This window comes from Mus pahari, chromosome 9 (genome assembly GCF_900095145.1).
Source record: "Mus pahari chromosome 9, PAHARI_EIJ_v1.1, whole genome shotgun sequence".
Taxonomy (NCBI): domain Eukaryota; kingdom Metazoa; phylum Chordata; class Mammalia; order Rodentia; family Muridae; genus Mus; species Mus pahari.
In genome coordinates, this window is record NC_034598.1 from 65,296,922 (window position 1) to 65,324,420 (window position 27,499).

General features: G+C 42.7%; 1 long non-coding RNA gene and 1 other non-coding gene across 2 annotated transcripts in view; both read left to right on the top strand.

Annotated features, from left to right (window-relative positions):
- LOC110326059 overlaps positions 1-27,499 on the top strand; it is a 67,452-nt gene that overhangs the window by 850 nt on the left and 39,103 nt on the right. Inside the window, exon 2 of the long non-coding RNA XR_002380765.1 lies at positions 2,914-2,996. This is a non-coding gene — a long non-coding RNA (uncharacterized LOC110326059). The remainder of the gene's footprint in view (positions 1-2,913; positions 2,997-27,499) is intronic.
- Positions 3,560-3,681, top strand: LOC115064746. Its single transcript, XR_003844570.1, has one exon. It is a non-coding gene; the product is annotated as a small nucleolar RNA SNORA40 (small nucleolar RNA).

Sequence of the window (27,499 nt, forward strand, 5' to 3'; positions counted from 1 at the left end):
AGAGGGAGGGGAGGGGGAGAGAAGAGAGAAGGTGGGGGACCACTCTGGGGTAGGAATAAAGAAAAACATGGTCCTGTGGGCTGGCCAATTGGAGCTAAGAGCAGCCCGGCTGAAACAGAAAATAGTAAGTAATAATTCAGGGTTATCAATAGGGAAATGGATTCTAACAGCATGGGAGGGCAGGCGGCTGCCCAGCTGTTGTGCTGCCTAAGGCATATTTAAAATAGAAAGGCTGTGTGTGTCTTTTATCTGGGAACATAAACGGTCTAAAGTTGGAAAGAAACCCTGAGCTGGGATTTATTAATAAATATTAACTCCACACCCCTCCATGGCCCCTGCATCAGTGTCTGCCTCCAGGTTCCTGTCCTGCTTGTCCTGTCTTGACTACCTTCAATGATGAACAGTGATATAAAAATGCAAGTCAAATAAACCCTTTCCTCCCTCGAGTTGCTTTAGTCACGGTAGTCCATTATAGCAATGATAAGCCTAAGACAGAAATGGGTACCAGGATAGTAGGGTATTGCTGTGACAGACATGACCATGTTTTTGGAAGGTCTGTGGAAAGACTCTGGTGCTGTGACAGACATGACCATGTTTTTGGAAGGGCTGTGGAAAGACTCTGGAGCTTTGGGCTAGAAAAGCCATTGATTGTTCAAAGCTTGGTGAGCCTTCTCTGGGAGTTGGAGGATGAGTTTTGAGTGAAATGGAGGCCTGGCTTATGAAAATGAAATTTCAGAGGAAAGTTCAGGGGTCTAATGGCTTTACTAGGGCCCTTTGTTAATGTGAAGAATCTGGGGGTTCTGGTTAGCTGTGACTGAAGCATCAGCTGTGATTAACAAGATACCAGAACTACTAAAGTGAAACCTTTGTTTTTCTTGAATAATTGATGTGGGTTATCTGGAGCTGAGAAGTTAGTGGTGGTTAAGAAGAGACCAGCACTGTTGAGGTGACATCTTCTGGGAAGCATTTCCTCAGAGTCAGTGCACGGAAGCTGTGGTCAACGTTGCACCTTGTGTTGGCAGCTGAACCTGGAGGTGTGAGAGTCACCCAGGGGGTACTAGTTCTGAAGTCGGGGGGGGGGGAGTCATAGATTGCAGATTAAGGCTTGACCTTGTGTGGCAGGGCTGGAGTTCCTGAAGAGAGGCTAGGAGAGGCTATTGGTTAAAGTGCAGCCCAGTTGCAGTAAGAGACCCCAGCACTTCAGAGATGTCGATATCATGAGATACCAAGAACAGCAGCAGTGGTGGAATGGAGCCAGCCAAAGCCTAGAGACAAGCTGTGTGTTTCAGAGGGCAGAGCCAGAGAAGTGACCCAAGCCCTATGGCGGACCCCAGAACATTGTGAGTGGGCCCCAGACATGGAACGCTGAGTTAGTCACTCACCAAGAGTTTGTTTCTTCTTTGTTCAGATTGTGACTGTGCCCTATTCTTTCCTCTTGAAATAAGGAAGTATTTAACTTATATTTTCTATTTTATAGGATCCCACATTTGAATGACTGAATTTTTAAAAAGAGATTTTAGATTTAAAAAGAGACTGATTTTTTTTGTTTGTCTGTTTTTTGTTTTTTGAGACAGGGTTTCTCTGTGTAGCCCTGGCTGTCCTGGAACTCTCTTTGTAGACTCACTTTGCTGGCCTCGAACTCAGAAATCCACGTGCCTCTGCCTCCCAAGTGCTGGGATTTAAGGCGTGTGCCACCACACCTGGCTGAGACTGACTTTTTTTTTTTTTTTTTTTTTGACTAATTTTTACAGTGTTTGAATTTGTAAAGACTGGAACTTTTTAAGTTTGTAAAATGTTTTATATTGTAATGACAATGTTAATGTGTGCTCTTGGGCATGAACAAGAAAGGAAAGGTTGTGGCTTAATAGTTGATGTTGACAAGGGGTCAATTGTGTGTTTAGTTTGTCAATTTGACACAAGCTAGAGTCATCAGAGAGGAGTGAACCTCCATAAAGAAAATGCCTCTTTAAGATTGGCCTGTAGGACGTTTTCTTAGTCAGTGATTTATGTGGGAGGCTCCCACTCATTATGGTTGGTGCTGGGTTCTATAAGGAAGCAGGCTGAGCAAGCCATGGGGAGCAAACAAGTAAGCAGTACCCTTCCATGGCTTCTGTATCAGCTCCTACCTCCAGGTTCCTGCCCTGTTTGAATTCCTGTTCTGACTTCCTTCAGTCATGAACAGTGACATGGAAGTGTGAGCCATAGAAACCCTTTGCTCTCCGGTTTGCTGTAATTTAAAGCTGCTATGTTTTGCTGGGACACATTATGTGGTAAGAGGTTATTGGAACAGAAACAAATGTTCTCTTTAGTGTCCTAAGTAGGCTTTTGTGGTCTATAGCAGTCACCAAATTCTCTATTTGGAGGGAGAAAGGTTTCTTTTGATCATACAGCAAAAAACTATAGAAAGAGATGTCAAATTAGGTTTATGTAGCACATAGTAATCGTCTTAGCTCTTAGCTCAGTAAAGCCTGTTGCAAAAAACCACAGGAGCCTGACAAAATTAGATCTATGCTTCCAAAAGCTATAACAGAAAAAGCCAGTTACACACTACATATGAAAATATGATGTCATATTTGACTTTTAAAAGTGTTTTTGAGCTTGTTGTGGGCATTGATTTTTGTCTGTTTTATTAACATATCTCTAAAGTCTAGAGGAGTACTCAGTAAAAATATGTTGAATGAATGAGTGAATGACTACTGGTGTTGTTAATAAAAATCTGGAACTATCTGGGAGATGGGCCTCTGACAATTGTCTATGAGGGGGTTCACGTTCATTCTGTTAACAGAGGTGAGAAGGCCCACTCAGGGTGGGTGGCACATTCCCTAGGCAGGGAATCCGGAACCATGTAAGAGTAGAGAAAGTTTGCGGATTGCTAGCATGTATGCATTCGCCGCTCTCTGTTCCTGTCTGTAGATGCAACATGACCAGCTCCCCTCAGGTTTCTGCTGCTATGGCTTCAGTGCTATGATGGACTGTAACCTGAAACTGTGAGTTAAGTGAACCCTTTTTCTTTCTTTCTGGTATCACAACTGGAAAAAAAAAGTAACAAAAAACAAAAACTGAGCAAGAACTAGGCAAGTGTTAAGACAGCTGGCAGGAAACACCAGAAAATGTATGTCTAGAGGGTAGAATTGTATGTGGGTTTTGTTTGTTGCTTTCTTCTTTTCTCCCAGTTTCTCCACTGTGCTTATGGACTGCTTGCATAACACACTTATAAAATGCAACGGTGCTTTGTTTTAGAATAACGGCAGCTTTAGAAAAGCCCTGGGAGAATCTCTCCCGCTGTGGGTTTTTCCTACACAGAAAGGAAAACAGAGCTCAGTTTGCATTTTAACTCTGGTTGGCTGTTCTTAGTGCTGATCACCTAGCAAGCTCTGTGGGGGGTTTTAAAGTGACACCTGGTTGATTAGTAATGTCTGCTGTGGAGCAGGTATAGAGGAGAGGAAGGTATACTTGCCTTGTGAATACATGCCTTGGGCAGTTTTTGCTGTTTTATATCTTTACAAATCAGTGATCCTGATTAGTGTCTCAGGTAAATTAAAATTTTAAAAGGTGTTAGCATATGTGTGGGGGGGGTTGTTTAACTATTAGACAAAGACATAAAGTACATTTGAAAATGAACTGTCTTTTACAATCCAGAGCTCATGGTTCAGTATGAGTTTTGACATATATAGACAGAATATGACATTCAAAGCAGGTCAGTGTGATGATGCTGTTAATAATGGGATTGATCTAAGTATAAACAGCTGATAATTTAAAAGCATAGAGAGGCTAGCAAGATGGCTCATTGATTAAGACAGCGGTTCTTAGCCTTTCTAATGCTATGACCCTTTAATATAGTACCTCATATTGTAGTGCCCCCCCAACCATAAAGTCATTTTTGTTGCTACTTCGTAACTGTAACTGCTACTGCTATGACCTGTAACACAATTATCTGTGTTTCCAATGGTCAGAGGTGACCCACGGGTTGAGAATCCTGGGTTAAAAGCATATACTTTCCTTAAAGTTGACCTCAGTTTAATCATCAGCATTCATGTTGGATGTCCCTATAACTCTAGTTCCAGGGGCACCAGTCACCTCTGGCCTCCACTGGGTACTAGCATGGTTGTTCACATACCCACAGTAGACTATACATGTACACATTATTATACATAATAAAATAGTTTCAAAAATAAAAGCATAGATGATGGTGTAAACCATAAGAACTGGATCAGCATTCCAAATTTCATGTAATAAATGAAGATTTCACCCCATTATTTTAAGGAAGCAAATTTTTAATGTAGTAAGGCAGACTAACACCCACTTCCTCCCAACCAAGGGTGCCTATATTCATAAGTTTTGGACTTGGAACATAGTAGTCAGTCTTGAAGGAACTGAGATCTAGGTGTTCACTGGCTGGTATGTGACCACCAATCTAGTTTGACTGGTCTTTGCATTGTTGTTGCTATGTAACTATGTTAGGTCATGTGACAAAGAGAAATTAAGGGGGGGTGGATGAAATATAGTTGCAAATCATTTAAGATAAAAGTAGGGAAAGACCCTTGTGTTCACACTAAAATCACAAGAGTCTTTAAAAGTAGAAGAGAAAGGCAAAACAAACCAACAAAACCAACAAAAACCAACAACCAGAGAGATGATGTTTTTAACTGGAAAAGAGAACCAGGAGCGAGGGAGCTGGTAGCCTCGAGGAGTCTGCTTGAGAGTAGATGAGGGGAGCCAAGAATTAGGGACTGGACAGCCTTTTGGAAAAGGCCACAAAATTTACACCAGAACCAGGGAAGGAAAGGTAGCCTGCCACGTTGGTATTAGCCCTCTGGGATCCATGTCAGACTTCTAACCCACAGAACTATGTAATAACAAATTTGGGATGTTTAAGTCACCAAGTACCTGATTAGAGCTGAAACAGGAAACTGGTCTATGATGTGCTCTTGTTTTACTTTAAAAAGGAAATGACGGTTTTGCAGCCCCTTCCTTTAGCAACCCCTTGTCTCTTGTAGCTCTCCCTGTACAGTTCATCTCTAGTTGGTGCTAAAAGTTTTAGAATCAAGTCTCTTAACTTTGACTGCTCCATGAAACGAAAGTAAGTTTCAACCCAGCTGATTAAAGAATGGTCTTTAATCTTATGTCTGTCTGGTAAGACCACAAGTCATTGCATAATTGCAGTTGTGTGTAGCATAATGATGGGGGTGTGTTCTGAAAATGTTACTTAATTGTATCATTGTGTGAACAAGAGAGCATGCTTATCCTAATTATGGAGCTAAACTGTCACAGTGATGTACTCCTGGGGTCCCATCACTGTGTGTGATGCTGACCACTACAATGCTATTTGGCGGGTAACAGTAGTGTCATGCTTACCTGCTGACCCTTCTCATCCAGCTCAGATAGTTGGTCCTGAAAGGTGCAATAGTCCTAATAGTTAGTGGTAGGTAGCCAAAGCAATGTCTCTATGATTGCTTTTGGGGGGGGGGGTCATGGTCTATCTATCCATCTATCTACCTACCTATCCATCTTTCCATCCATCCATCTATCCAACTATGAATCCAACTATCTATCCATCTATCCGTCTGTCTGTTTGCCTATCCATCCATCCATCCATCCATCCATCCATCCATCCATCCATCCATCCATCCATCCATCTATCCATATGTCCAACTATCTGTCTATTTTTTTAGACAGGGTCTCTTGTAGCCCAGGCGTTCCTCAAACTCCCTAAATTGTTAAGGAAGACCTCGAACTCTTGATTCTTCTGCCTTTTCCTCCGAAGTATTGGGATTATAGCTGTATGCCGCCATACCTTGCTCGTCTGTCCAATTTTAGATACACCTGAGAAACTTTTGAAAATGACCATCTAGGCAATACCTCAACACCAACTAAGTCTGAATGCCTGGATTGAATTTAGACACCAGCACTTTTTTCTTTTTAGACTTCAAAGATAGTTCTAGGTTTGGAAACTTCTGCTCTGGAATTGCAGACTAAAGTTTGGGTACTGTCCTATCCATTAACTGGTTTGTTTCTGGGGCTACATTGTTTATATCCACTATATTTTTGTATATGTGTATGTATATATGTATGTACACAAATTATGACATGTATACAAATTTGTATATATATGAGAATATATGTGTATATATATATATATATATATATATATACATATATTCTCATATATATATCTGTCTTGTTTTACAATTTACCAGAAAGTAAGTTCTCAGGTATTTAAGCTAAATGACATTCAGTTTCTCTTAAACTTTAGAATTGTATGTGTAGTATATGTGTGTGTGTGTTTGTGTATGTGTGGTGTGGTATATGTGTGTGTGTGGTCTCTGTGTGTGGTGTATGTTTATATGTATGTGTAGGTGGTATGTGTGTGTGTAAGGTGTGTATGTGTAGGTATGTCTGTGGTATGTGTGGTGTATGTGTGTGTGCATGGCATGTGTGGTTTATGCATTTACATGTTTGTATGTGGTATGTGTGTGGTAGGTGTGTATATGTAGTAGATATATGCATGGTTTGCATGTGTGTAGTGTGTGTGGTATGTGTATGTGTGTGCATATGTGTATATGATGTGTATGTATGTATATGTGTGTGGTATGTGTTTGTGGAGTGGTGTGGGTATGTGTGTTGCAGAGAATTAAAACCCTAAATATGCCCTGTGTGTACCACACAGCTGCTTTACCACTGAGTTATATCCTGTGATCACAAATTTGTTTATAACAAGCTTCTTGAGTTGGCTGGAGATATTTATGACTTCCCCCCTTCAATTTGGATATTATATGTTTTTCAATGGCAATTCTTTTATTGCTCCTGTGTTGTCTATATTACTAGCATATACTTAAAGACTATCTTTCTAGCAGTGTATTTCTGTTGAGCCAGCCATATTATACTGATACTAAGACAAAAACACAGAAGCAGGAAAACCATTTAAACTGTTCAGTAAATAAAGGAAATCCCCACGAAGACAGATTCTAGCCTCATGACCTTTTGTCTTTTAGCAGGTCTGGAAAATTCCTGTTTCCTGGAGTCAAGCAGGAAATCTAAGGAAATGAATTGGACACGTGTTTAAGGTGGGGTGAGAGAGGAGAAGAGAGAAGAGGTAGACAGTTCGATGGACAGCCCACGTTTGAGGGAAGTCAGTTAAGAACACACTGACAATATTTTGTCATTCAAATCAAACATGTTTGGGCCTGGGACTTTATCCACAGACAATGGTGGATGGGTGGGGTAAAGCGGCCTGAAGTCGGTCTCCTGGGATTCAGCCTTGATCACAATGACAGCAGATGGTGTAATCTTGCTATTGTTTTCTTCTTCCCTTAAGGAATAAGAAGATTTTGGGCTCCTTGACATCAGTCATAATCACAAAAAAGCATCCTTATTTACATGCTCTACTTACACCGCCACATAATCCATTTATGAAGCTTAGCTCTTTGACTTAAGAACTAAAGAACTAGAGATATTATCCAAGACAGAACTCTTTGTGTTTAGTTAATGTACTGACTTTGCATGTTCTGCCTAGCTAATATTTATTGTCTCTTAACAGAGTTAGTTGATATGGAATCGGGGACCAGCCTAACCCTTGCTGACCTTAGAGCAGCATTATAGGCCCATGAAGGAACACTGTGCAGTCAAAAGAACAGAATGGCGGCCTGGGTAGAACCTAACATTGCCACTGGGCCAGGTCACTCACTTGCCTAAGGAACCACCCCTGCTAGCTCCTTCATTCATGCTAAAGAGACAGGAATCAGTCCTTCAGTAAGATACTGAAATTTTCTCGATCCAAATTCCCAGCACAGTCCCTGGGAGTCACCTTGAGGTTGGCCGGGTCTACCCACCTCTCTGAAGCCACCAGAAAGGTGCAACTTTTTTTTTTTTTTTTAATTTTTAATTTTTTTTTCAGTGCTCTTTTTTTTTTTAAAAAAGATGTATTTATTTATTTATTTATTTATTTATTTATTTATTTATTATATGTGTGTACACTGTAGCTGTCTTCAGACACTCCAGAAGAGGGCATCAGATTTTTGTTANGGATGGTTGTGAGCCACCATGTGGTTGCTGGGATTTGAACTCAGGACCTTTGGAAGAGCAGTCGGTGCTCTTAACCACTGAGCCATCTCACCAGCCCCCAACTTTTTTTATTATTATTATTTTTTTGAGCCTTTGTTTGGATGCTGGTCAGACATAAGCATACCTTTGCTAATATTTGGGGCTCCTCTTCCCACCATGAGTCTACCGGTCCTCGGTCCTCCTTGTCTTTGCCCTCCGGACCGACTTTAATGGCAAGGCTTTTTTTTCCATCTCTCTTCTCTGTCCTCCTCCGTTTGGCAGCTACCAAAGTGTCCAGCTCGCCTGCCCTGGGGGTGGTTCATTTAAACTCTGATAACATTCTTGAGCTTCTGTTTCAGTCCATTCTAAAATTCTTTTATTAGTGAGACGACAGGTCCCCAAGAGGGGACCCGTGTTTTTTGTGATATCATGATGTAAGGTCTCATGGCGTTGTGTCAATGGTGGCTTTTGAGAAAGAGGAACTGTGGAAGGGATAGGTTCACACATGAGCAACAGCGGCATGTGTCAGAGCCGGCCTTGTGATACCAGCCCCTGACAGACTAAAGCTTTGCAAGTTCGAAGCTAGCCTGTCTTACACTGCAGTTCCAGGACTGCCTGGACTGTAAAGGGAGACTTTGTCTCAAGAACATAAAACAACAAAAAGTAAGAAACTGGTGAGATTATTTACTTAAGAGAGGTTTTAGTGGGGGCTCCGTGGTTAATGGCACATTCCTGGGTACCTGAGCACTGTTCCCAGCACTACAGCAGGGGGCTTACAAATTGCCTGTAACCCCAGCTTCAGAGGGATCTGATACCCCTGGCCTATGTAGGTACTTGCATTCATGAGCACACACCTTCCCCGTGCTCCCACATACACATAATTAAAATGATAAAAATAAGTTTTAGAAAAGAGATTTAAAAATGGGCTTCCTGCCTTGTTTCGATCTTTTCCTGTCAAACCAGACACAGGCGTTCTTCTTCCCCTTGATTGCTATCTGCCCAAATCCACGGTGTCCCTGACCTTCTTTTGGTTTTCCTTTCTTGATGCTGTGCTTTGAATGACATCCACACTGCCTATACTTGGTTGATTTGAAGTTCTAAACAGGGTTCCCATAAATACTTGTAACCATAATTCGTTAGAAAGCTAACAACCTTTTTGTTTTCTGTTTCTCAGTAAAAGCACTGACTGCTACCTTCCTCTTGGCTTAACCTGGTGGCCAGGTTCCTAATGCGTGTTAATGGCAAACTTTTCATTCCATATCAAACATTCGATAAAACCAGTTTGGTTTCCCCCTTTGTTACAAACAAGGAAAGAGCTTCTAAAAGTGAGGCAGTATTGATGGCCTTATTTTCTACTGTATAGCTAACAAGGATTAAAGCTACAAGTGGGGCGTCCTTCTGTTTACAGTCTGGACAAGGACTTGGTGACAAAGATCATACAGCTGGCCAATGGGGGTGCTAGCTTCTAACTCACATGTCTTGACTAACACCCTACTGTGGTGCCCCCAGCATAGCTTTAAAAACATTTCTGTGTTTGGTACTTTTAACAAAAGTGTACAGTTGGCTGGGAATTATTCTAGTTTAGACATTATTAAACTGGATTCCAAAGTAGAAACTATATAGACCAAATAATTACAAAGCAGACTTCTCTACCACTGAGAACCTTTTAGGTGTGGAGAAAGCCTCAGATAATTTCTTTCTTTTATTTATTTTTGTAATTTTATGTGTATGGATGTTTTGCCTGCATGTATGTACCATGTGTGTGCCTGGCATTCACAGAGACTGGAAGAGGGCACTGGATCCCCCAGAATTGGAGTTATAGAAGGTCCTAAGCTACCATGTGGGTGCTAGACACTGAACTGGGCCCCCTGAAAGAACACCTAGAGCTTTTCATTGCTAAGACATATCTCCAGCCCTGATTTTATTTCATAAGACTTCTGATATCTTTAGATAGAATAAATGTCCCAAAGTATCACATATACTTTAAATATTTACAATAAAGAAACCATTGTAGATTGGACTTTGTTCCCCAAAGGTCCATGTTCAGAAAGCACAGTCTCCAACTTGTGCTAACACTGGCAGAGGGAAGAATCTTCAGAAGGTGGGACCTATTGGAAGGGAGGTAGAGTTTTGAGGTCGACAGAGATATAGGGCCACTTCCTGTGTCTCTCTTTGCTTCCTGGTTGGCACAAAATGAACATCTCTATTCTATCACATATTAGGGCCACATGGGCCCAAAGCAAAGAACTGAAATAACCCTTTTCTCTTTATAAGTTGATCGTCTCAGGGATCCTGTCACAGTGACGTCACAGCTGACCAACACACAAAGTATCTCATTAAACATGGCTGTCAGCCTCTAGGACATCAAGGGTAAACATACATGTTCCATACTTTAGTCCCCAGGAAGCCCAGGACAAACTATGATGGGGATGAGTTCTGGCTTTGGTATAGAGCGTGTATAGAAGGAGGGTCAAAGAAGGAAGTGAGTAGAGAGGACCAGGCACACTGATGGAGATGTCCTCAGAGCATAGCCTTTCCATTTAATGCCACAGCACTTGCTAAACTAAACCAGAGCTTTGAGTTTCTTACATGGTTCCGAAAATTACCATTTAAGGGGCAACAGTGGCTGAGATCCTTGGCTTGGAGATGCATTTGCATAGTACTTTAAGGTTAAGAACATTCATCAGGCAATAAAGGTGAGGATGTATCTAGTCGACAGCAGCAGGGATGACTGATGGCGGATGGAGGTGTAGGAAGATGGAAACAGATATTGGTAATTTTCTCCATTTCCTGGAACACAGCCCTTGAAACCCATGAAGTATCCAGACTGCTCAAGCCTCTTCTGCTTGCCAGCAAAGTGTTTGGTGACTTGTCTCACCTTGCTGGTTGCATGATCATGTCGAGTTGAGAAATGAGTTTAGTCACCAATGACCAATGATGTAATCATGTATCCATTAAAAAAAAAAATCTCTCTTTTGAATGATTACACTCCAAGATCTTCTGGGCTGGTAGACGACATGGAAGACTATGGAGGAGACATTTCCAAGAGAGAGTCTGGAAGCTCTATTGCCCTGTTCTGTGTTTTGTCTCTGTATGGATTCCACTCTGTTGCAAGGAAACCATTTTCCTCAGCTCTGTGAGAGCCATTCTAGCAAATGGTTGACCATGAGGAGAGAATTATGGGAACCCTCAACTTTTACCTGAAGTAGATGAGGCAACCAGCCATTGATGTGGTGGCTGATGTAGTGATGGTTTTTGCAGGACTGAGGTTTTAACATGTCGGCTCTGAGATAACATTGGGTAGTTAGTATTGTAACCGAACAGAAGGTAGTGAAGTTAGCTCGTCTATGATAGACTGAAGGATGTGTTGGTCTGCGGAAAAACTCCCACATATTTGGTGCCAGATGGGAATAGAAGACAGTTCATTGTGCCTTTTATCCCAGCACTCTGGAGGCAGAGGAAGACGGATCTCTGTGAGTTCGAGGCCAGCTTGGTCTATAAAGTGAGTTCAGGATAGCCAGGGTTGGTTACATTGAGAAATCCTGTCTCGAAAAACAAACACAAACACAAACACAACAAAACAAAAGTAAAATAAATAAAGGGAAAAAAGAACAGTTCAGGCGGAGAGGGAAAGTTTTAAAATTATCCTTGGCTCTCCCTCTCCTGGTTTGGATGCAATGCAGACTGAAACGCCAGTTGACTTTTTTCCTAGAGGAGTAATAACTTCAGCCCAGACATAGAAGCCGCCAGACTGTTTCTGTTCCTTCTGCTGGTCTTCCTTCCTTTCTCTCTATTACACTGAAAAAGGTTTGTCAAGAATTTCTTATGTTCCAGACCTTGAGCTATGGATATGAATAGAACCCACAAGGCTCTTCTCAGTGGCGCACGCCTTTAATCCCAGCAGTTGGGAGGCAGAGGCAGGTGGATTTCTGAGTTCAAGGCCACCCTGGTCTACAAAGCGAGTTCCAGGATAGCCAAGGGTAAACAGAGAAACCCTGTCTTGAAAAACCAAAAACCAAAACCAAAACAAAACAAACCAAAACAAAAGGCTCTTCTCATATGTTGCTTGGAGTCTGGCTGGGAGAAAAGAAAACAGACAAGATAGCAGGAGATAAGAAACAAATGGTGTACTGAACACAAAAGCCAGAGAATGGGATGAAGAATAAGGACTACACCCGGACTATGCATTCTCTTCCTAAATATTTCTGAGTAACCCAAAATACCTTGCTGGTCAAGGAATTCTGATTACTTACTCCGATGCTCAAAGTTTTCTTGACCACCCCAGGAAAAGGAGCAGCAGTTTAAACAGTACTTAAAAATATGCATGCGTTGACGGGGGTGTACATGCACACGGATACAGATGCGCATGGTTGAACACAGGAACACAGATGTGTGAGGGAATGTCACACGTCACTGATGTAGGTACAATAGAACAGGGACTTGCTTAGACAGGAGTTATTAATCCCCAACCCTAGCAAAATGTATTGTAACTACAGATTTGTGTCTTAGCGACAGCCATGTTTAGACGCTATGCATAGTTTACTCTTTGTTACTGGTAACAGGTTGCCTGGATAATTAAAACTGGGACCTCACTTGGCAGAGTGCTTGTCTATCATGTATGAAGACCTGGTATAGAAACCAGGCATGATGGTGGGTGCTTGTAACTTCGGGGCTCAGGAGGGGAAGGAGGAAGATGAGGGATTCAAGGTCATCTCCAGCTACACTGTGAATTTGAGGCCAGACTGGACTTAAAACTCTGTCTCAAACAACTCCACCACAAAGCCCAGGCATGGAAGTATGTGACTATAGCACCAGTACTCACGCTGTTCAGGGCCATCCTGGACTACATGAGACCTCATGTTTCACTGGGGTGGGGAGAAACCAACCAAAAGAGATGGCAGAGGTTGGGGGTGGGAGTGTATTTCAACTCATAGTTGTCTGGTTGGTTGTTCCAGTTGCTGTTGGCCATGGGACGTAGGTGTATGTGGCAGAGAGAAGCTGGTCAGCTCATGGTGACTAGGGAGGGAAACTGAGAAAGAGGAGAACTGGAGAGGCCAGCAGTTAGGGGGATGTGCTGCTCTTGCAAGTGAATCCAAGGTTACCTTCCAGTGCCCACATCAGGCAGCTCAAACCACCTTCTAACTCCAGCTCCAGGGATCGGACTCCTCTGGCCTCAGAGGGCACCTGCACTCCTGTACATATATGTGTGCATATCCACATATAGACACATACATGAACACTTAACAATAAATATAAATAATAATAAAATCAATCTTAAAGAGGAAAAGACTTTCTAATCATGTCCCCTGTGACCACACCTTACCTCTTAAAAGTCTCCTACCTCCTGTAGTACCATTTGGATTTGATCAAATTCAACTTTCTAATGTGTTATTTGCCCTGATTTTAAGCTTTATTGTATGTTTAACCCCGCTCTTGATGAGACCTTTGTTGAGCAGTGATTGACAAATTTTGCAAGTAGAATTCAACTACCCATTTGACATTTTCCCCTCAAGGTTTGTCAGTTTTAGTTTTGTAAGATCTATATATAAAAAGGATAATTTTTCTCCTCTTTGTCAGTTAATAGCTTTCAAAAATAGATAAACAGAAGGACCACAGTCTGGGGCCAAGTTTTCTCCGTCCTCCATACGTTTGTTTTCCTGCCCAGAGTGTCTTCTCCTGCTCCAACCTCAAACTGATGTCCAGAGTCAGACGGCCAGTTCCAAATGCCTATTCTGAGAGCCAGCTGCCTAGTTAACGGGGACCAGGGCAAATAAAAATGTCCAAATAAAGAAGGTGCCATTAACGGTATTAAAATAAAAAAAAAAAAAGTGAAACAAAATAAAGGAATCAGCAAGACAATTAGCAGTAAACTTACAAACTGCTGAAAAGTATTGTGGGGGGTGGGGTGGTCATTTGGTTTCCATACACTTACTTTGATATACACTCAAGAGGTTTCACAACCAGAGCGGCTAAGTGCTTTCTAATGATGCTCTGGCGTGGTCTGCCACCAAGCCTGTGTAGTCACTTGACAGTTCATCACCTTAGCGCAGTCTGTTAGCCCAGGAGCATGAGGAAGAGTTCACATCTGCACATCTGCACAGCCACGCTAGGACAGGCCTTGCGAGGAACAAGGGGGCCTCCTGACGCAGAGCATTCTGGCCTTTATAAAACTCTCATCGGTTCACTGAGGTTGTAGCTCCTGTTGTTTCTGTTGCCATTGCTAGTCCAGGCCCAGGTCCCAGCCCAGCTATTCCAGGGGTCCTTGGTGGTCCGTGGTCAGAGAGGGCTCTACATTCTGCTTCAGTTGTGATTTGGTCGGATATTTTTGTGTATTGGCTGTTGCTGGGCCCTAACTCCTTGAACAAGTTGCTTTTCTCTTCTGCGCATGCGTCATTGCTCCACTGGCCTTCACTAGAAACCTAGGTTCAAGGACAAAACATCAAGAATTTTAAGACAAAGCTGAACATTAGAGCGAGCACAAGCCCTATATAGAGGCTGCTTACGTGCTCTTGAAGCCGCCGCACTTTTGGATTAATCCTTTCTGAGGTTCCAGCCTTCTAGTCAAACAAGGACGTTAGAGCTTGCTAGTCTTGGTTTTACCAAGCTTTGCGGTGCAGGGCCAACCACGCCCACTCTCTCCTCCAGGCCTGCCCCATTGAGGTTGATGGCTACCTCAGACCTTCATTCTTGCTTGCTTCTCTAACTTATCTAATCAGTGTTTGGTTTGAGGGCCCTGTCCCTTTTTATCAGCCCAGTCAAACGACTCCCCCCTGGTCTGCTGCACTAGCTCTGGTTTATCTCACTTGTTTCTGCTCCTTGTTTCTGACGGTTGGAGTCACCTTGCGAGCAGACAAACTGCACACATACCCTCATCTCAAGATCTGCTTCAAGAGGGTTTTTTGAGTGAGGCTAATTTTACTAAGAGGTGATGGCTAAAATCTGTGGCTCTATCTTCGGATTCCAGCTGTAATGGTTGAGCCACACTGCTCGTTTGAATATAGTATGGGGACATACCCACGGATGTATCTGAGGGAGGGAAGGCTTGCTATTTTAAGTAGGGTGTTAGGAATAGCCTCAGTGGGCACTGGAGGATGGAAAGAGCCATGTCGGAGCCTGAAAAAGAATTTTCTCAGTAGAGATGAGGGCACGTGATACAGTCCTGGGGAACAGGAGCTGGTCATGTTCTCAGAGCCACATGGAGGTTGCAGAACAATGAATGGTTAAAGGCAGAACTGTAAATGAGATAGACAAGGCCAGGTGGAGTGGGCCCCGAAGGATGCGCAGGGAAACACTCACTAACAGGTGTTCCAGAGACACGATCTCCCTTACCGTGCAGATACAACAGCTTCGCCTGTGGGAACCAGTTTACCCGGAGTCTACAAACTCAACAGCTTTCTAAAGATCCAAGCAGGAGAATCTAAGTGTTTTCACTGATATGATGTTTACATTTTATTCCTCACATTGGTGCGGCATTCTGACATTTTAAAAAAATCTAGTTGGTGTGCAAAATAGTTATATCATCATAATGTTTTATGTAGATGTACAGGTTAAGTGTTTATCTTGTCCCTTGCTCATATTTGTTTTGATTCCTTAATAACAAATAATCTGGGGACCATTTTGTTTATGTTCACTGAGAAATGTAAATTGTATTTATCATTTTTTTATTCTAAAGAGATCTGTTGACCAGTAGAAATATTTTACATCAACCATTGTCTCTCTCCTTCAAAGACTAGCCTTTTATATTGTATATATGTAATTATTCTCCTTGTTTGAAATGCATAGTTTGCACCATTAGAATTTGCATTTTGATTTACTTTCCTTTGTTTTTTTAAATCAAATATCATTTGTTAGCCAAGTATGTAAGAGAATACTAAAACAAACCATTTTAGCTAAGAGGTATGCCATGAATATAACATGAAATTTTATATGGAGTCAATTATTCCCCTTCGTGCGTAATTGAGTCAAGATGGCATAAAATTAGTTCTCTGTGTCTTCAGTCAATAGTGCTTTTGTTCAAAGTTTTGAAGATCATTTGAAATATTCACTGAACCATTCGAAGGAGGCGTCCTTCAGAACCCTGAATGAGAGCCTACAGTGGGCGTAGATGGATGTTTATCCATGTTTCAGAAGGCAGGATTTAACCTGACGCCCACTCTTCTCCAAGTCTTCACCCACCATCCCCTAACTTTCTATTGCTCTTTTTAGTCTTCCCATTCTTTGTCCTTTTTCTCAGCCTATTCTCTTCCCCCAGACCACCCACCCTTCAAAGCCTATTTTGAGGCACTTGGGAGCTGGCTAGAGTCTAGACTACGGGCTGGACAAGTTGTTCTCGTTCCACCCCCCCACCCCACCCCCAGTTCTCCAAGGAATTGGGCTAAAGACTAAACTTCCCACTGGAACGAACTGTTCTCACTTGGCCAGGATTAATGACCCATGAAATCTGCAGTGTGAACTGTTTGGGAGGGATGTAGGAATAATTCCAGTCCTGGGACACTTGGACGTTTCTTTTGATCTTCAGTTCGCTCCATCAGTTCGGGGAGGGCAGAGATGGAGGCTGTAAGAAAGCAAAGTGAGGATCCGGGCTCTGCTCAGGCCTCTGTATCCGCAGCAGCCCCCTCTGCCCTTCATGGGTCCAGACAGGCGCTCTACTAAAATGCTGTCCTGGAGCCAGGGCATCTTATCTCAGACGTTTATGTAAACATTACATTTCTTGTTCCCTGCCTCCTCCCTTGCATCCTGCAAGGGAATCCCAGAGCCTGGCGGCCACTTCAACCTTTCTCAGATCAGAAGGAGGATACAAGCTATAAGAAGCTTGTTCTTGTGCATATTGGCTGTGGCTGGTTTCCCCAGAGACTCTGCATGTTGTCTGTCTTTCTGCTCGGGTCTGAGCACTTCTCAGAGTTCTCTATCACACTGTTACTTCTGTCTGTCTGTCCATGGCACCAACTCTGCTAATAAACTTCTCACTCCCTAGTATCTGTCTGTGTCCTCTTGAACACACACCCCACCCTCACCCCAATCCCCAAATAACTAAGGTCTTTGTGGTTTGTTTTTGTTTCCCCAGCTGTAAATGTAATGCCCCCCCTACCCCACACGAGGCAGCACTAGGAGATTTTTTTTTTTTAGTACATAAACAAAGAACAAACTTCATAGCACACAGTGCTGATTTTAAGTAGAATCTGGTTTTATAGACAAACCTGAAAGGGACACGGTGACTCTTAGAATTTGACTCTGAGAACATTTTGTTGGCAAATACCTCTTTGAAACAATGCAGAACCAAATTTAACCAAATCCATGCAGTCATTTCTGGCAAGCCACTTGGGTTTAGGTAGATAGGCTAGTATTGCTAGAGAAGCAGTAAAACCCGTTAGAGAAGCAAAGCCCTGATCAAGACACCAGACTCCGGTCTGGCTGCAGACCCAACATTCCACATTCCAGTGAGGTCAATTCAATTGTCTTGTCAAGGGAGGCAGGCTCACCTTAAGCCAGGCTAAAGAGATAAGCAGAATAAATGTTAATGCCCACCTATGGCCTGAGTCAGCAAGGCACAGTTTTTCTTTTCCCTTTTCTCTGTCTCTGACTTTCAGATCCCGGCCAGAACTTAAGCATGCCTTCTCTTAGGCTTTGGACGTTCTTACTGTTTCTCTAAAGCTTTCCTCCCCACTGTCCCGCTGCACTGCTGCTGTATAGTCCTCCTTACCAGCATCAACAGCCCCTTGGCTTACCCTCCTCTGGGCCACTGCTGAGATCTGCGGCTTGTCTGCCCTAAGAACCTTTCATTTAAACTCTCGTAAAAATTGTTTTTGAGCTTCTGTTTTGAATCCATTCTTAAATCATTTTACTAATGAAACTAAGAGCCTAGAGTGATGGCTTCGGTTTCCGCCTGTATCATCAGGTGATGGAGGGAACCCCCTTGAATTCCAGGAACAGTATCGAATCACTTCCTGTAAAAGATCAAATTTTCTTGGAGAGCTGATAGCGTTGGAGCTTGCTTTGAAATCAAATGTTTGCCCAAAGCGATAGGTGAGCACACAGCTGTTAGCTTTGCCAGACAGCCAGTCGTGGTAACTTGCTCAGCCTCCTTACCTAGAGGGTAGGAACGTCTGCTCCTGCTCTCCAGCAGAATGCGTGGGATACAGGTTCAGTGGATCAAAGCACAGTTACTGAGTGAAGAGGGGCTCAGGCGCGCCAACCAGAGGGAATAACACACAAGGACACATCTACTGAGCCACTGAGAAGGTCTTATGCTTTGCTCTGGAGTGTAGTTTGGAGGAATTCCAGATAATGTCATCCTACCAGGAGAGTATTAAACAGTAGCAGGAGGAGCATGAAGGAGAATAGATGTGAGGGACTGAGAGAAGCAGGGTCAGGCTTGAGTGACAGGAGGAAAAGCTTTGGATCATTCTATGCTGAATTGCCTGTCCCTGAAACACGCTAAAGTGACTCAGCGAGTCTAGCATTTATCGGGGCTACATTTTGTTTGATCTATTTTTATCAAAAATAGTCAAAAAGTAACGCAGATGATTTAAAGACAACATCTATAGGTCCCCTTTAAAAATTCCAAATAGCACAGTCTATATATTTTTTTTCCTCTTAATATGTTGACCAGGATTTCTATTTGTTCATTGTTTTTTGTTTTATTAGCTTCGTAAAAACTGTCAGCTTTTGGTTCTCTGGTGTTTATTTACAATTTCTTTTAATTTAATTGTTTTATTTACATTCCAAATGTTGTCCCCATCCTTGTCCTTCCACTAAGAGTTCTTCATTCCATGGCCCTTCCCCCTCGACTCTGAGAGGTTGCTCCCCCCACCTGACTCCCCCTAACTCACCCCCCCATTATATCCCCCTTCCCTGGGGCATCAAGGCTCTATGGGATTAGGGGCATCCTCTTCCACTGAGGCCAAACAAGGCAGTCCTCTGCTACATATGTGCCAGGGGTCGCGGACCAGCCATGTATATATACTCTGGTTGGTGGCTCAATCTCTGGGAGCTATGAGGGGTCCAGTTTAGTTGATACTGTTATTCTCCCTATGGGGCTTCCATCCCCTTCAGCTCCTACAATCCTTTCCTAACTCTTTCATAAGGGTCCCCAGCCTCAGGCCAGTGGTAGGCTGTGTCTCAATCAGCTGCAGGTAGAACCTCTCATAAAAAAGCCATGCTAGGCTTCTGTCTGCAAGCCCAATATAGCATCAGCAATACTGTCAGGGTCTGATGCCCGACCATGGGATGGATCCCAAGTTGGGCAGGTCACAGGATGGCCTTTCCTTCAATCTCTGCTCTGTTTTTGTCCCCGTATTTCTTTTAGACACAAACAATTCTGGGTCAAAAAATTTGAAGGTAGCCAGGCAGTGGTGGCACATGCCTTTAATCCCAGCACTTGGGAGGCAGAGGCAGGCAGATTTGTGAGTTCCAGGTCAGCCTGGTCTACAGAGTTCCAGGATGGCAAGGGCTGCCCAGAGAAACCCTGTCTTGAAAAACAAAACAAAACAAAAAATTTGAAGTTAGATTGCTGGCCCCATCCCTCCACTGGGGCCTTGTCTATCTATTGGAGGTGGTCTCTTGAGGGTCCATCTCCTCACTGTGGGGCATTGTGACTGAGGTCATCCCCATCGAGTTCTGGGAGCCTCCCACATCCCAGGTCTCTGGGATTTTCTAGAAGTTCCCAGCCGCACCCCACTTCCCACAGCTGCTTATTCCATTCATTCTCCTGACCCGTGGACTTTTCTCCCATCTCTCCCCATACCTGATCCTGCCTCTCCTTTCCCCTCCCCCTCTATTCTTCCACTCAGGTTCCTCTCCTTCTGCCTTCCATGATTATTTTGTTCCTCCTCCTAAGTGATCAATGAAGAATCCTCACTTGTTAAACATCTTACTTTCTGCGAGTTGTATCATGGGTATTCTGTATTTTTTGGCTACTATCCACTTATCAGTGAGTATATATCATGTGTGTCCTTTGTGGTTTTGGTAACATCACTCAGGATGATATTTTCTAGTTCCATATATTAGCCCACAAAATTCATGATATCCTTGTTTCTAATAGCTGACTAGTATTCCATTGTGTAAATGAACCACATTTTCTGTATCTGTTCTTTGATTGAGGGACATCTGGGTTCTTTCCAGCTTCTGCCTATTACAAATAAGGCTGCTATGAACATAGTGGAGTGTGTTTCCTCGTGGTATGGTGGAACATCTTTTGAGTATATGCTGTCTTCGGGTAGAACTACTTCCAATTTTCTGAGGAACTGCCTCACTTTCATAGTGGTTGTACCAGTTTGCAATCCCACCAGCAATGGAGTAGTGTTTCTTTCTCCACACCTTCACCAGCATGTGCTGTCAATGGAGTTGATCTTACCCATTTTGTGTGGTGTGAGGTGGAATCTCAGGGTGGTTTTGATTTGGATTTCCCTGATGACTAAGGATGTTGAACATTTCTTTTTCTTTGGTTTTTCGAGACAGGGTTTTTCTGTATAGCCCTGGCTGTCCTGGGACTCACTTGGTAGACCAGGCTGGCCTCGAACTCAGAAATCCACCTGCCTCTGCCTCCCAAGTGCTGGGATTAAAGGCGTGCACCACCACGCCCGGCTTGAACATTTCTTTAAGTGTTTCTTGGCCATTTGAGATGATTCCTCTGGTGAAAATTCTGTTTAGCTCTGAACCCCATTTTTAATTGGGTTATTTGGGTTTTTGGAGTTCTAACTTCTTGAGTTCTTTATATATTTTGGACAACAGATGTAGGGTTAGAAAAGATCTTTTCCCAATCTGTAGGTTGCTGTTTTGTTGACAGTGTCCTTTGCTTTACAGAAGCTTCTCATTTTCATGAGGTACCATTTGTCAATGGTTGATCTTAGAGCCTGAGTCACTGGTGTTCTGTTCAGGAAAATTTCCCCGGTGCCAATGAGTTTGAGGGTGTTCCCCACCACCTCTTCGTTAGATTAAGTGTCTCTGGTTTTATGTGGAGATCCTTGATCCACTTGGACTTGATATCTGTACAGGAGATGAGACTGGATCGATGTGCGTTCTTCTACATGCTGACCGCCTGTTGAACCAGCACCATTTGTTGAAGATGCTGCCTGCTCTAGTTTTACATGGCGTAACGGGTCAAAGCCACGAACCTGCTAGTCAAGCCCCGACCTGCTGAGCTAACTCTCTTTCCTTCCAAGTCGGACTGTATCTTAATCTGATACATTTTAATGACTAATATTTTTTATGGTTTTTGTGTTTTCTAATTTTTATTTTGATTTATTTCTCTCTCCTCAGATTCCTCACAATCATATATAGAAATTTCCAGATGTTAGTATTTGTAAAGTTACCCGTTTTGTTAATATTCTCCTCAGTGAGCTGTGGATGGGCAATGTGGTATTATGCTGTTTTGTTGAGGTGAGGTCATACTGAGGGGTTATATAAGGTCAGGCATTTTAAGGTTTGAGGAGTTGTACTTAGGATTCATATACAGTCTGCAACTGTGTCTGTCAGCTCTTGGTCTGTGGATCCAATCACTTGTGAATAGAAATATTTAAAAAGAAAATTTATCCCTACTGAGCATATGAACTTTTTCTCTCTTATTATTTCTCAAATGATACAGTGTGATACTTATTCACAGAGCACATGTGTTCTGTTAGGCCTCATAAGGAATCTTGAGGCGATATTAAATTGTGGGAGCAGGTGTGTAGATGATACACAAATGCTGCCCTGTTCTATGGGGGACAAGCATCTTAGGAGTTCAGATCTTTGGGGGTGGTCTTGGGACAAATTTCCTACAGACACTAAAGGAAGCTGCTCTCAACCACATTCAGATACAAGATTGATCGCTACTTTGTTTAAATCGATAATATTCTCATAGCCACTATCTTGGTTATAGATTGTGAAGAGACATCCTGACCAAAGCAATTCTTATAAAGGGAATCATTTCATTGGGGCTGGCTTACAGTTTTCAGTCCATTATCATCATTGTGGGAAGCATGGCAGCATGCAGGCAGACATGGTGCTGGAGAAGTAACCGAGAGTTCTGCATCTGAATCTTCAGACAGCAGAAAGAGACTTACACTGGGCATAGCTTGAGCACAGGAGATGTCAAAGCCTGTTCTCACAGTTAAACACTTCCTTCAGCAAGGCCACAGCTACTCCAACAAGGCCACACCTCCTAATGGTCCCACTCCCTGTGGGCCAAGCATTTAAACACATGAGTCTGTGGGGGCCATTCCTATTTAAACCACCACTGACAGTATGGTTAAGGAATTATAAGTTTCTTTTTAAAAATATCCTAATGTTCTTAACATATATTTTGGCTACAGAGTTAAGTAATTACATGCCCCAAATTACTGCATATTTAGGCAAATTATTTCTTTGCCATTGTGTGTATGCGTGTCTGTGGTATTGATGTGGTTGTAGCAGCTTTCTTTTGGTTGGTATGTTTTCATTATGTCTGTCCCAGTTCCTTGTCTATGAGTTTTTTCATGTCACAACATCTTACATTTCTTCCCCCCCCTTTTTTTTGTTTGATCCACAGTGTACATTTTAAGACAGGCTTTACATTTTACTAATCAGATAGACACAGGAAGATAAAAAGAATATATTCCTGAAAAAGCTGATGGAATAATAAGATGCTTAATGGATCCAGGGGAAGAACTAAATGAAAGACTAAGAGAACCCAGACAGGGCAAATAGAAAACCAACAGTGTGAACAGGAATTGAACCCAACAGCACAGGTAGATTTAATAAGTATAAATAGAATTCATAGCCTGGCTAGAAGACAGATGGCTAGACTACATTGTAAACAATCCGACTATATCCTCTGTGCTCTCTTTATTAAGTATGATCACTCAAGAGAGCTCTGTTTGGACTGTCTGACTTGATTCTATAAATGCTCGCTTATCTGGTCTGCAATACCATGTTTTCCTCTTGGAGTGTGCTTGATAGCAGACATGGCCATATAAGGAGTACTTCTGTAGTATCTGCAGCCCTCTGAGATGTTCCGCATGATTCAGTGTCTCAGATTAAGTTTCATATGACGAATCTCTCCTAAAGGAGAATGAAGTTTGGTCTCCTGACAAACTGAACATTTTCTCGTAGCATAGTTATAAAAAGAATTTTCCTTTCCTGTCTCTAAGGCAATGATATTAAGGGTAAAATTTGTGATTATTTTTAGTTCTTAAACTTAGCTTTTAATAGCTCTACTTCATCCTCCCCGTTGGCCAATATAATTAGTCTGAGTACTTGGCCAGTTTGGAGATTAAAGAAACAGGTTACTAAAGGAGATAAACGTGTGGAGAAATGCACATGGAAGGAATTGACAAAGTGTTCTGGGTATGTAGCATCAGGGAACTGGCAAGCGTTCCACAAGAGGTGACATCGCAGACAGGGCTATGAGCACAAATCAGATTTCCTCAGAAACAGGAAGATAAATAAATGAATAAATGACTTAAAATGATGTCATCCAAGAAAAATGTAATGTGAGCCACAGAGGAAATCTCAGATGCCCGTGTATTAAAACAGGAAAAAGAAATAGATGAAATTAACTTAATAATAGATTTTTCTTAACTCTACATATCCATTATAGCATCTTTTTGGCACGCAATCTTTTCAAAGAAAACATCAGTGATGAGCTATTTCTCATCAAGTTTTAATACAAATAATTTGAACTCTAATATCTACTTTACATTTATCCAAGATCTCAACTCGGGCTGACATGTTTCAAGGACGCAGAAGCCAAACACGTGACTGGCAGCTACCATATCAGCTAGCAAAGGATTAGGAAAAATTTAAAGACAAACAAAACAGAAGATGTGGGCAAACAATCAATCAATGTATGTACTGTGGTCTGGATCAGAAATGCCTCCCGCGGGCTCGCTCCTCATCCACAGGTGTTATCTTGGGAAGCTGTGGAGACTTTTGGAAATGGGGTCTGGTTGGCAAGAGGTCGTTAGAGGTTAGCCTTTTGAAGGTCATAGCCAGCTCCTGGTTCCAGCACGCTCCTCTGGCTTCTGGTCCCTGTGATGTGGTCCCTGTGATGTGAGGGGTCTCTGTCACATGCTCCCTCTTTCCATGTCTTCCATGTGTTGATAGGCTAAGCTGAGTCTCTGAAACCGTGATTCAGAATACATTCTTCCCACCATTTTTTTTTTTTTTTATAGAACTTGGGATTATTGTTCCTTTTTTTGCTTTTTCTTTTTTTTTTATTTGATATTTTCTTTATTTACATTTCAAATGTTATCCCCTTTCCTAGTTTTCTCCTCTGAAAACCCACTATCCCCTCCCTCCTCCCCCTGCTCCCCAACCCACCCATTCCTGCTTCCTGGCCTTGGCATTTCCCTATACTGGGGCATAGAACCTTCACAGGACCTAGGACCTCTCCTCCCATTGATGACCGACTAGGCCATCCTGTGCTACATATGCAGCTAGACCCATGAGTCCCACTATGTGTTTTCTTTGGTTGGTGGTTTAGTCCCAGGGAGCTCTGGGGGTACTGGTTCATTCATACTGATGTTCCTCCTATAAGGCTGCAAAAGATAAAATGCTTAGTTAATAGAGAGGCAGGTTCAGGAAAGTCTCCATTTACTCTGTAAAATTTGGACACTATCCAGAGTCCTGTCTATTCTGGAGCTATTTCTGAACCCTTTGAAGGGAGTAAAATATGTAACAGATAGAGACTTTTAATAATTAGCAATTGTAAATGTCCCGGCCCCCGGGACACTTTATTCCATGGTCCTTGAGGNGGATCACAAACCTAGAGAGAAATGGGAATAAAGAAAGAGANGGAGACCATGCATGTTTGTCATAGTTTCCTTTACTAAGGGTAAATACTCAGGTTATATACAATACAACAAGGAAGCTTAGTGGGGGGGGGCTAATTGGGAGTGTGAAACTTTTGTGATTTATCTCAGTTCCTTGGCGTCACTGCTCCGGAACATCAGCTAGTTTCAAAGTCCGGTTTCTTCTAACAGCCCAAGGTGACAGCTCTGGGCAGCTCTGGAATGTGTTGAGAAGACTCCCTCAGTCCTTGATGTTTGCTTAGGGCCGGAATCCTGCTGGTTCCCACCAAATGGCCTTGCAGAGAGAGGAGGCAACTGGCTCTAAACAAAGAACTATATGGCTTTTAGCTGCATGCTGTAAAATGCCTGGGCTGTGAGATGCCTGGGATGTAAGATGCCTGGGTTTTCTCAACCTGGTCTCCAACAAATTCCCCCTTTTCGATTTAATAGAAGTTGGGGAGGTGGCTATAAGAAACGGGTCGGTGAAGCACCTTGTCTTAGGCTATGAGGTGTGCACCCGTGTTCAGCACCCAAAAGCTAGGCCTGTTTAGGTCCTAGGTGGGCAAGGGCTCTGTCTTAGGCCACGCTATCCACGTGGGATTAGCAGGTGTTACCCATCTCTGAGTCATCCTTGAAGCCAGGGGTGTGTCTCTGACCCACGGCATCTCACTCATCCCGTCATAGGCTCACTTCACAGCTTAAAGCCCTCAGCCACTATTAGGAGCCAGTGAGTCACCCATCTAATAATGGCATCTCCACAGCCTCTGGAACCAGGAGCGCTCTGCATCTGCAGCAAGGGTAGAAAAATGCAGGCCACCAGCAGCTCTCTCTGCATCGGTGGAGGAGGGATCTTCAGAGGAGTCTTCGGTGTCCACACGATGGTAGTGGACTGCAACCGGCTTTAAGGCAGCGTCAATCTGAGATTTAACAAAACTGGTTAGTCTGGAAAAAGCCCAAGGGCCAAAAGATAGAATCAGGAGAATGCCCAGGAAAGGTCCCAGAATGGTAGGGAGCAAAGTGGAAAGCCAAGGAGAGGTAGAAAACCAATTTTGATACAGGATTCTTGCATTTCTCTTTTACGCATTCTTTCTTCTAAGCTAGCTCTAACTTTGTCTATACTATCCTGAACTAAGCCAATCTTATCAGTGTCAAAACAGCATTCTTCTTTGAGGGCTGCACATGTAAACACATAAAAAGACTGGATTTTAACATCAAAAACTCCACTATGGTGCACAATGCAGTTAAAAAGTGAGCCAATTTGTTTGTGGCGTACAAAAACAGAAAGAATATCTCCTTCCTTCCCTCGGTAGTACTATGAGCAACACAGAAGTAAGAAGGAGTGCGTGTGTGAGCTTATGTGCCGGTGTGTGTGTGTCTGCATTTTAGGGAGTAGTTGACAAACGAAAGACACAGGGACCAGAAAGGTAAGACTATGAAAGATGTTTTTCTTTGACAAGCTCTTAGAATGTAGTCTTCACTGGCTTGGAACTTGCTAAGTAACCAGGTCTTCATCTGCCTCCCAGGTGCTGGGGTGAGAGACATGCACCAGTCAGGCTGGCTATAGAGAGATGTGCTAGCTTTATTGATTTAGAACTATCAAGTGTTTCCACTATAGAAAAGATGTGCTCATGTTTATGTTTTAAAACTAGTTCTGGAGCAGTGTGAAAAATAGATTAAAGAAGAGCTAGAGATTAGAGACTAAGGGATGCTAAGTGTCAATTCTTTGAAGAGACAGAGACAATATGGATCTGTCATTCTGAGAGGAAGAAGAAGGAATCTGATATTGAAAACTGGAGAGATGGCTCAGTGGGTAAGGGTGCTTGCTGTGTAAGGCTAGGACCTGAGTTTAATCCCCCCGCAACCACATAAAAACAAGTCATGGCTGCAATCCAAACCCTGGAGGGGGAGAGGCAGGTGGGAGCTTGATGGCCAAGCAGTGTTGCCAGAGTGGTGTGCTTCTGGTTCAGTGATAGGCTGTGATGATTACCTGTAATTATCAACCTGACACAACCTAGATTCACCTGGGAATAGTCTTAATGAGGGATTGCTACATTATGTCAGTCTGTATATCTCTGGTAGAATTTTCAAGTTAAAAGACCTATCCCACTGTGGGCAGCACTATTCCCTAGGTAGGAGTTTCTGAACTGTGTATGGGAAAAGGCAAGCATAAGCAAGTAAGAATGCACACACTCATTTATTTCTGATTTTGATTGTGAACTTGATACAACCAGGTGTTTCAAGTTCAAGCCCGCCACTATGATTTCCCTGCTTTCGTAGTCTGGACCTCGGAATCATGAGCTAAAATAAACTCTTTGACCACTAAGTTGATTTTTGTCAAGATATTTTATCACACCAAGACAAATGAGACCTTTATTTAGAGGAATAAGAAAGAACACCCATCCTCCTCCTCTGGCCTCTGCATATGTACAGACACACAGGTGCACACACAAACGTACACACACACAGAGGAACACAACATGCAAATAAATAGAATTTGTTAGAGACTTTTCAGCTCATAGCAGGAGTTGCCAACCACTTGGATGTGGGAAGTTACAAAAAGGAAAATAGCTCTAGAATGTGAACATGGGTAACTGTGAATAGTGGTGAATTTTTAAAACAAAAAATAAACTTTTTTTTTCATACAAAAAGAGGTTTGTAATCAGTATTTGAAAATACTGAGTTTAATTTGGGTAAAATCTATATCCTAAAAA